Below are 8,497 nucleotides of genomic sequence, written 5' to 3'. Positions count from 1 at the left end.
TGTGTTTTTTACTGATGCATTCATGAAATAAAAATGATCTGCACTATGGGCGCATTCTCTTAAAATTCTTGTTCCAGACATCTTTGCTCAAGGGGGTTCTGACCGCCTGGGGAATTGCTGCGGTGTTCGTTACACCAGTGCCAACAGTCCAAGGGGTGACCACCTGTGAACTGTAAACGATCAATTTGAAAAACACCAGCGCACCTGTACACCGTTTTGTCCAATATATATATATATATATATATATATTGTTTTCAGAACATTCCATATACACACATATATATATGTATATATGTATATAAAATGTATATTGTACATACATTTATCTACATATATATAGGGGGGGCACCAGGGCTGTTTCTAGCCAATTTGGCTCCCAGTGTGAGATTGAAAAATGCGCCCCCAGCCATTGACATAAGAAAAATGCGCCCCCCCCCCCCCCCCCCCCCCCCATAGACATAAAGATAAAAAGCATGCACGGGCCAAAGGCGCGCGCGCTCCCGGCAAGGGGTTGTGGCCTCATTAAAATGGGCATGGCCTCATTAAAATGGGCGTGGTCTCATCTGAAAAGACTACCTTACACCCCAGTTTTTGACCTTGCACCAACAGATCACGGCCACCACAGGAAAAAAATAAACAAATAAAAAAGATATATATATATACGTATATATATATATATATATATATGTATATTATGACAAACTCCGCAAAGCCCTTGATACATTAAATCCCCATTTTACACATTACGCAGGCAAGTGTCCCCATTTTACACATTACGGCAGGCAAGTGTCCCCATTTTACACATTACAGCAGGCAAGTGCCCCCATGTTACACATCATGGCAGGCAAGTGTCCCCATTTTACACATCACGGCAGGCAAGAGTCCCCATTTTACACATCACGGCAGGCAAGAGTCCTCATTTTACACATTAGGCAGGCAAGAGTACCCATTTTACACATTATGGCAGGCAAGAGTCCCCATTTTACTTATTACGGCAGGCAAGAGTTCCCATTTTACACATTACGCAGACAAGTGTCCCCACTTTACACATTACGCAGGCAAGAGTCCCCATTTTACACATTATGTAGGCAAGTGTCCCCATTTTACACATTATGGCAGGCAAGAGTCCCCATTTTACACATTAGGCAGGCAAGAGTCCCCATTTTACACATTAGGCAGGCAAGAGTCCCCATTTTACACATTACGCAGGCAAGTGTCCCCATTTTACACATTACGCAGGCGTGTCCCCATTTTACACATTACGCAGGCAAAAGTCCCCATTTTACACATTAGGCAGGCAAGTGTCAAGTGGGGGGGGGGTAGGAAGGGAGAGAGAGAGAGAGAGACTTACATTTGCAGAAGTTCTTCCCGCTCTTCGGCCCGCCTCTCCCTCCTCACGCTGGCTGCCTCGTCCTTCTAGTAGTTTGGCTCCCCCTCCTTTTGTCATCAGTACTCCGCTCAGCGGGCGGAGTTCGCAGAATGACGGGATTACGTCATGACGTCACGACGCAACCGCATCATTCCGTGAAACTCCGCTTCCCGAGCGGAGTATACGGGAAGAGGGAGAAGGGGGAAGCAAGGACCCGCAGAAGTGCTGCGGCGGGCGCCCCGTGCGGTTGCACAGCTCGCCCGCCTCAAAAAACGGCTCTGGGGGGCACGAATATTTCTCTTGCCTTCAGGCAACTGGGATGAACTTACGCCACTCAAACTAGGGGTATATTTACTAAGGTGTCAGTTTATAGAGGTGGAGATGTTGCCCATTACAACCAGATTCCAGCTATTATCTTCTAGAAGGTGCTAGATAAATGATAAGTAGAATATGATTGGCTACTATGGGCGCAACATTTCCACTTATATAAACCCGCTCTTTAGTCATGGCCGCAACTAGGGGGGGTTAGGGGGGCATGTGACCTGGGCGCCGGATTGGTTAGATCAATCCCCCTAACACCCCCTCCGAGGTCAGAGCCGTCGGAGCAGCAGCACAAGCGATTCCAGGCTCTACTAGCTGCCGCCTTTGGTGATGAAACTGAAAATAAACTACAGCTCCCAGAAGCCTTTGCTGCAGGAGCTGTAGTTTACTTTCAGTTTCTTCTGTGTAGTTGTGTGCTGCCTGTTGTGCACTAAGAGTGGGCACAGGGAACAAGTGAAAGCCGGAGGTCCAAAAGGGGGTGGAGCTACACGGCACTGTACTCAGTGCCAGGCCAGACAGCACCATCATAGAGAAGAGGAGAGAAGAGCAGCAGCACATAGCACAGTCTAAACAGTTAGTGTGACACAGTGAAGGGGCACTGTATGTATGTGCGACTACTTTATACAGTATGTGTGTATGAATGTGTGCATGTGTGTGACTGTATGTAAATAGGTGTGTGACTACATATCTGTATGCGTGCTTGTGTGTCACTCTATGTACATATGTGTGACTATGTATGTATGTATACAGGTGTGTGACTGTATGTATGTGAGTGAGTGAATGTATGTATGTATGTATGTATGTATGTGTGCGTGTATGTATTTAGATATGTGACAGTATGTATGTGTGTGATTTTACATATGTATCAATGTATGAAGTATTATTTTCTTTTTTACTTAATCTGTAACCCATATGTCTAAGTCCAGCCAAATGTCTAGATAAGATGTTTTACAGCAGCTGCCAGCCCTTTGCCCTTATGGAGTATATATATATATATATATATGTATATATATGGGTTGGGGTTCCCGCTGGCCAGAATGCCGCCAGGGTGCGGCTCGCCACAGTGCGGACTCGGTGGCTCGCTGCACTCGCCACAGGTTCTATTCCCACTCTATGGTTGGCGTGGACACCCATGAGTGGAAATAGCCCCTGGTAGCTGGAACTGGCTGGCGGCATTGTCAGTCTTCAGGATCCCGGCATCGGTATGCTGTCAGCCGGGATCCCATACATCAGCCACGTAACCGCATCCCATGTATATATATATATATATATATATATATTAAGGGAAGGAGACAGCACTCAAAGCAAATCCACAGCAAAAAATTGAGGTGGTGCAAGGCAGCAGTAACAATAATAACACTCACTTTTCCAGCACACCAGAAAAAGCAAAAAAGCCAGCACTCACAGTTTTGATGAAAGAAGAGAGGTGTTTAATCCTTAGCCAAACGGCATGGTCATGTACAATCTCACAGTCACTGCCCGACAGCTGTTTCAACCGTTTCTGGTTTTTCTCAGGGGCTAATGACACAGTGACCAGAGCCCAAATAAATACATGGACTGGCTCCAAAACTTTCAAAAGAACCCATGCTGTGGGAGGGGACGGGACGAGACGAGCCATGCAAGCGGCTCGCTGATCACTCCTGCTCCATAGCGTCATCGCCAGGTAAACAAACACGGCGCTGCACTTAGCAACGGCTCTGATGTAGTGAAAGATGAGTCATCAGCACAGCTGCACTGGTCCTAAAGCAGTGCCACAGACAGGGAGGACAAATCCCAATGGAACACAAGAAATATGAAGTGATATATCTAAAAAAAGGGTGAAGAGTAGGTCCAACATGCAAAGTGAAAAACAATGTAATAAATCACTGGAAATTAGAAACTGCGGCATTGGGGAGGGAATGATAAAACCCATATGGTGATTGGTAGCAGATAGTGATAAGTAGCCCACAGAACGCAAAAGCCACTGGCGGGGGTAGCCCCCGGATGAGTACAAACTCAGGAAACCATATAAAGAAAAATGGCCATTAAACATCATTGTTTAGTAACGCAAGCAAGATGCTGCTGTAACAGAGGATCTCACATAAAGCAGAAGCACGGGTCCAAATGGGCAACAGTGATTAGTATACAGCACCCAGTGTTCCCAGGCAGTCTCCAAAACTGGTACTGACTGGGCCCAGCACTGCTTAGTTTCCAAGATCGGATGGAGTTGGACGTCACCCAGTGTGGTATGGCTGTAGAAATCATTATCAACCAAACTCTGACCGTATAGGGACTTGGCTCCTGCGAACTGTGTTCACCGCTGTATGGTCATACCTGAGGGGTAGTCACAGGGGGATTGTGACAAAAACGTGTCTGCCAGGAGGTGAAAGAGAGATCCCCCATTCAAGCCAATAAAGGCGTGCGGGTTAAGTTAAACACAAAAATGCTGCAAGAAAGTGTAGATCTACCCAATACACACAATATGATACGGCGGTGTCAGCAGTCTACATGCCAGTAAATAAAGCAGAACAAACCAAATGCATATGAAGACAGGACACACGGCGGTGTCTAAGAAAATAAAACCAAAGCTGAAAAACAGGTAGAACAAAGAGCGGAAGTGTTCTATTTTGAAGCTTTACAAGAAACATCCTAAATACAATTCTTCGTTAAGGCCATTGGGGGTCAGTGATTTCAATCTGTAAATCCATTGCAGTTTTCTTTGCAACAAAAATTCTGTTGCGATCTCCTCCTCGTTGTAGGGGCGGTATCTGATCAATAATACAACACTTAAGCTGGTTAACATGTGCTTCCTTGTAGTTTTTGCAACGGGTAAGTCGGTGAAGTCCCTCAAAGTCTCTGTAGTGGTTAAACATTTCTTTATCGAAGAACGATGTTGGCTAAGCCGCTCTTTTAACATTCTGCTAGTCTTCCCAACATATAAAAGGTTACAGGGACATCTGAGGACGTAGACCACAAATCTGCTGTTACAGTCCAATCTTTGTTTAATTGAGTATTCCTTCTCATCCAATGGACTGATGAAACAATTGCCCATTAGTAAAAATGGACAGTTAGAACATCCCATACATTTGAACACTCCAGGGGGTTTATTTACTAATATTCGTGTTTTGTCCGTTTTGAAGGGTGTTTGAACTCGAATGGTACCGCGTGCATTTTACTGCAACTTTTTGAATCCTGATACGGTCATTTACTAAGCTGCCGAGTTTTGCACAATCGTTTTTTCCGATGTTGATGTGATTCGTAATATCAGGCAGTGTTTTACGGGAGTGATGAGTAAAACACTGCCTGAAAAAACACAAGGAAACCCGGCCGGATCTGTGAGATCCGTGCAGGGCTTCATTGTGTACCTTAAAAAGTTCATTAAAGTCTTTAAAATCCTGGAAAAAATTGTGTGGGGTCCCCCCTCCTAATCATAACCAGCCTCGGACTCTTTGAGCCGATCCTGGTTGAAAAAATATGGGGGGGAAAATGACAGGGGTTCCCCCATATTTAATCAACCAGCACCGGGCTCTGCGCCTGGTCCTGGTTCCAAAAATACGGGGGACAAAAAGCGTAGGGGTCCCCCGTATTTCTGAAACCAGCACCGGGCTCCACTAGCTGGGGAGATAATGCCACAGCCGGGGGACACTTTGATATCGGTCCCTGCGGCCGTGCCATTAAAACCCCAACTAGTCACCCCTGGCTGGGGTACCCTGGAGGAGTGGGGACCCCTTCAATCAAGGGGTCCCCCCCTCCAGCCACCCAAGGGCCAGGGGTGAAGCCCGAGGCTGTCCCCCCCATCCAAGAGCGGCGGATGGGGGGCTGATAGCCTTTTTAAAAAAATGTGAATATTGTTTTTAGTAGCAGTACTACAAGTCCCAGCAAGCCTCCCCGCAAGCTGGTACTTGGAGAACCACAAGTACCAGCATGCGGTGGAAAACCGGGCCCGCTGGCACCTGTAGTACTACTACTAAAAAAATACCCCAATAAAAACAGGAGACACACACCTTGAAAGTATAAGTTTATTACATACACGCACACCTCCAAACATACATACTTACCTATGTTCACACGAGGGTCGGTCCTCTTCTCCATGTAGAATCCATGGGGTACCTGTGGACAAAATTATACTCACATAATCCAGTGTAGATCGGTCCTCTTCTGTTCTCTGTATAATCCACGTACTTGTCAAAAAAGTAAAACGCAAACCCGACCACGCACTGAAAGGGACCCCATGTTTTCACATGGGACCCCTTTCCCCGACTGCCAGGATCCCCCCTGACACCTGTCTAAGAGGGTTCCTTCAGCCAATAAGGGAGCGCCACGTCGTGGCACCCTCCTGATTGGCTGTGTGCTCCTGTAGTGTCTATCAGGCAGCACACGGCAGTGATACAATGTAGCGCCTATGCGCTGAACTTTGTGGTCAGCGGTGAGGTTACTTTCGGCATTATCTCCCCAGCTAGTGGAGCCCGGTGCTGGTTTCAGAAATACGGGGGACCCCTACGCTTTTTGTCCCCCGTATTTTTGGAACCAGGACCAGGCGCAGAGCCCGGTGCTGGTTGATTAAATATGGGGGAACCCCTGTCATTTTTTCCCCCATATTTTTTCAACCAGGATCGGCTCAAAGAGCCCGAGACTGGTTATGATTAGGAGGGGGGACCCCACGCAATTTTTTTTCTGATTTTAAACTAAACAGACCCTTTCCCATAGATAACCATGCACAGATCTCACTGATCCGTGCATGGTTATCCAAACTCGACTGGAAAAAGCAGGTCTATTTTTTTGCTGCTTTTTTTAACGATTCGGGGGAAAAAAGACCCGCACTTGAGCACTCAGAAACTAACACCCAAATACGAATGAATAGTGAATGGCCGTATTCTATGAAATAACAGCCGCGTTTGACCGATGGTCTATTCATTCGTATTTCGGGACGTTGTCATTCAAACCATTACGAATAGACCAGACACTGCCGAGATTGGTGCTTAGTAAATTCCCGGATTGGGACTTAGAAAAAAAAACACAAATCGTCCAAACTCGGATTTTTAGTAAATACTGGCCCAGGTTTCTTTGTTAGCCAATTAGAAGCTTTGGTCATTTTGCGTTGAGAAAAGTCTGTTTCAACCAAGAGGTCTTTGAGATTGGGTTACCGTCTGTAGGCAAATCTAGGTAATGTAGATAAATCTTTAGTGAGAATTGGATCACTTGAAATTAGATGCCAATGTTCCCGAATCTTGTTGCGGATGTAGCTTGAGGCTGTGGTGAACATACTACAAAAACTGAGCCTTTCAGAATCTTTTTTGGTGGAACCTTCCTTTTTAAGTAGAAGTTCATCCCTTTTGATTTGTCCAATCCTAGTCAAGGCATTGTCAATCTCCTTCCTGGAATACCCACTGTCCAAAAATCTTTGACATATAGACTCCAGTGCGGCCGGTATTTCAGTGGAATCAGAGGTGATACGTATCACCCTCAGTAGTTGTGAAAAAGTTAAGCCTCTTTTAAGAGGTGCAGGGTGGAAACTCGAAGATAACAGAAGAGTGTTTCTGTCAGAATCGTTGCTGTAAATTGTGGTGAGTAGTTTGTTATTCTCCTTTCTGATGGATATATCTAAAAAGTTAATGTGAGTCTTGCTGAAGGTCAGGCTAAATCTGATGGTGCCTGGGAGTGAGTTGAGGTCATTGATGAAAGCCAGTAATGTATCTTCATTGCCTTGCCAAATAAAAGACAGATCATCGATGTAACGCACGTAAAACGTTAAATATCGACAAAAAAATTGGTTACCAGTGATGTGAACCTGCTCAAAGGCTGCCATAAAAATAATAGCATAAGAGGGTGTCATGTTAGATCCCATGGCTGTCTCCTGTTTTTGTAAATAAAAACAATTTTCAAACAGAAAATAGTTTTTATTGAGAATTACATCAATGAGAAGCATCATAAAAGACACAGGTGGACCAAAGTATGAATCATTGTCGGTAAGGAGATCTCTACAAGAATCCATCCCTTGCGAATGAGGGATATTTGTGTATAGACTAGAAACGTCTAGTGTGACGAGCAAGGTATCCTCCATGATGTTCTGGACTCTTTCCAATCTCCTCAGGAAATCAGAGGTGTCTTCTATGTAGCTGGCTGTATTCCTAACTAATGGTTGTAAGTAAAAATCAACCAGTTGAGACAAGGACCCTCTGGCTGAAATAATGGGCCGTCCTGGTGGGTGAGTTAATGACTTGTGGATTTTTGGAAGTGTATAAAGAAAAGGTATTTTGGGATGTGAAGTAGTCATAAAATTGGCTGTGGTTTTGTTAATGTAACCGTTGTTAAGTCCCATTTGAATAATGGAGTCAATCTCTGCTTTATATGACCAGGTGGGATCATAACCAAGCTTCTGGTAACAGGTGACATCTGCAAGTTGAGTATTGGCTGCAAGAACGTAGTAGTCATAGTCTAAAAGCACAATTCCTCCTGCTTTATCTGCAGCTCTGATGACTAATTGAGTGTCATTGCATAGCGATTCGATGGCTTTCCTTTCACCCATAGTGATGTTGTGATGGAATATCTTTTGATTGGTCACGAAAGGCATGGTGTCCCTCTTAAGCACCCTCATGAAAGTTTGTATTGAGGGGTTTTGAGAAGGTGGATCAAACAGGTTGGGATTTTTCAAAGGGCATGTAGTTGTCGAAAGGGCTAACCCTGGAGTGGAAGTATTGCTGGAAAAAAAGTCCTTAAGCCGTAGTTGTCTGCCTAATTTATAGAGATCCACCTGCCATTCGAAATCATCCTGGGCAACTGTAGGGATGAATGATAAGCCTTTGTTCAATACGGACAGTTCATCGGATA

General features: G+C 45.1%; 1 pseudogene; it reads right to left on the bottom strand.

The window, feature by feature from the left end:
• Nucleotides 1–3,809: 3,809 nt before the first annotated feature.
• On the bottom strand, nucleotides 3,810–3,929 carry LOC134946314 (5S ribosomal RNA; annotated as a pseudogene).
• Nucleotides 3,930–8,497: the final 4,568 nt, after the last annotated feature.

This window comes from Pseudophryne corroboree, chromosome 7 (genome assembly GCF_028390025.1).
Source record: "Pseudophryne corroboree isolate aPseCor3 chromosome 7, aPseCor3.hap2, whole genome shotgun sequence".
Classification (NCBI taxonomy): domain Eukaryota; kingdom Metazoa; phylum Chordata; class Amphibia; order Anura; family Myobatrachidae; genus Pseudophryne; species Pseudophryne corroboree.
Note: the sequence above shows the minus strand (reverse complement) of the source record. Positions and strands in the feature narration are given on the sequence as shown.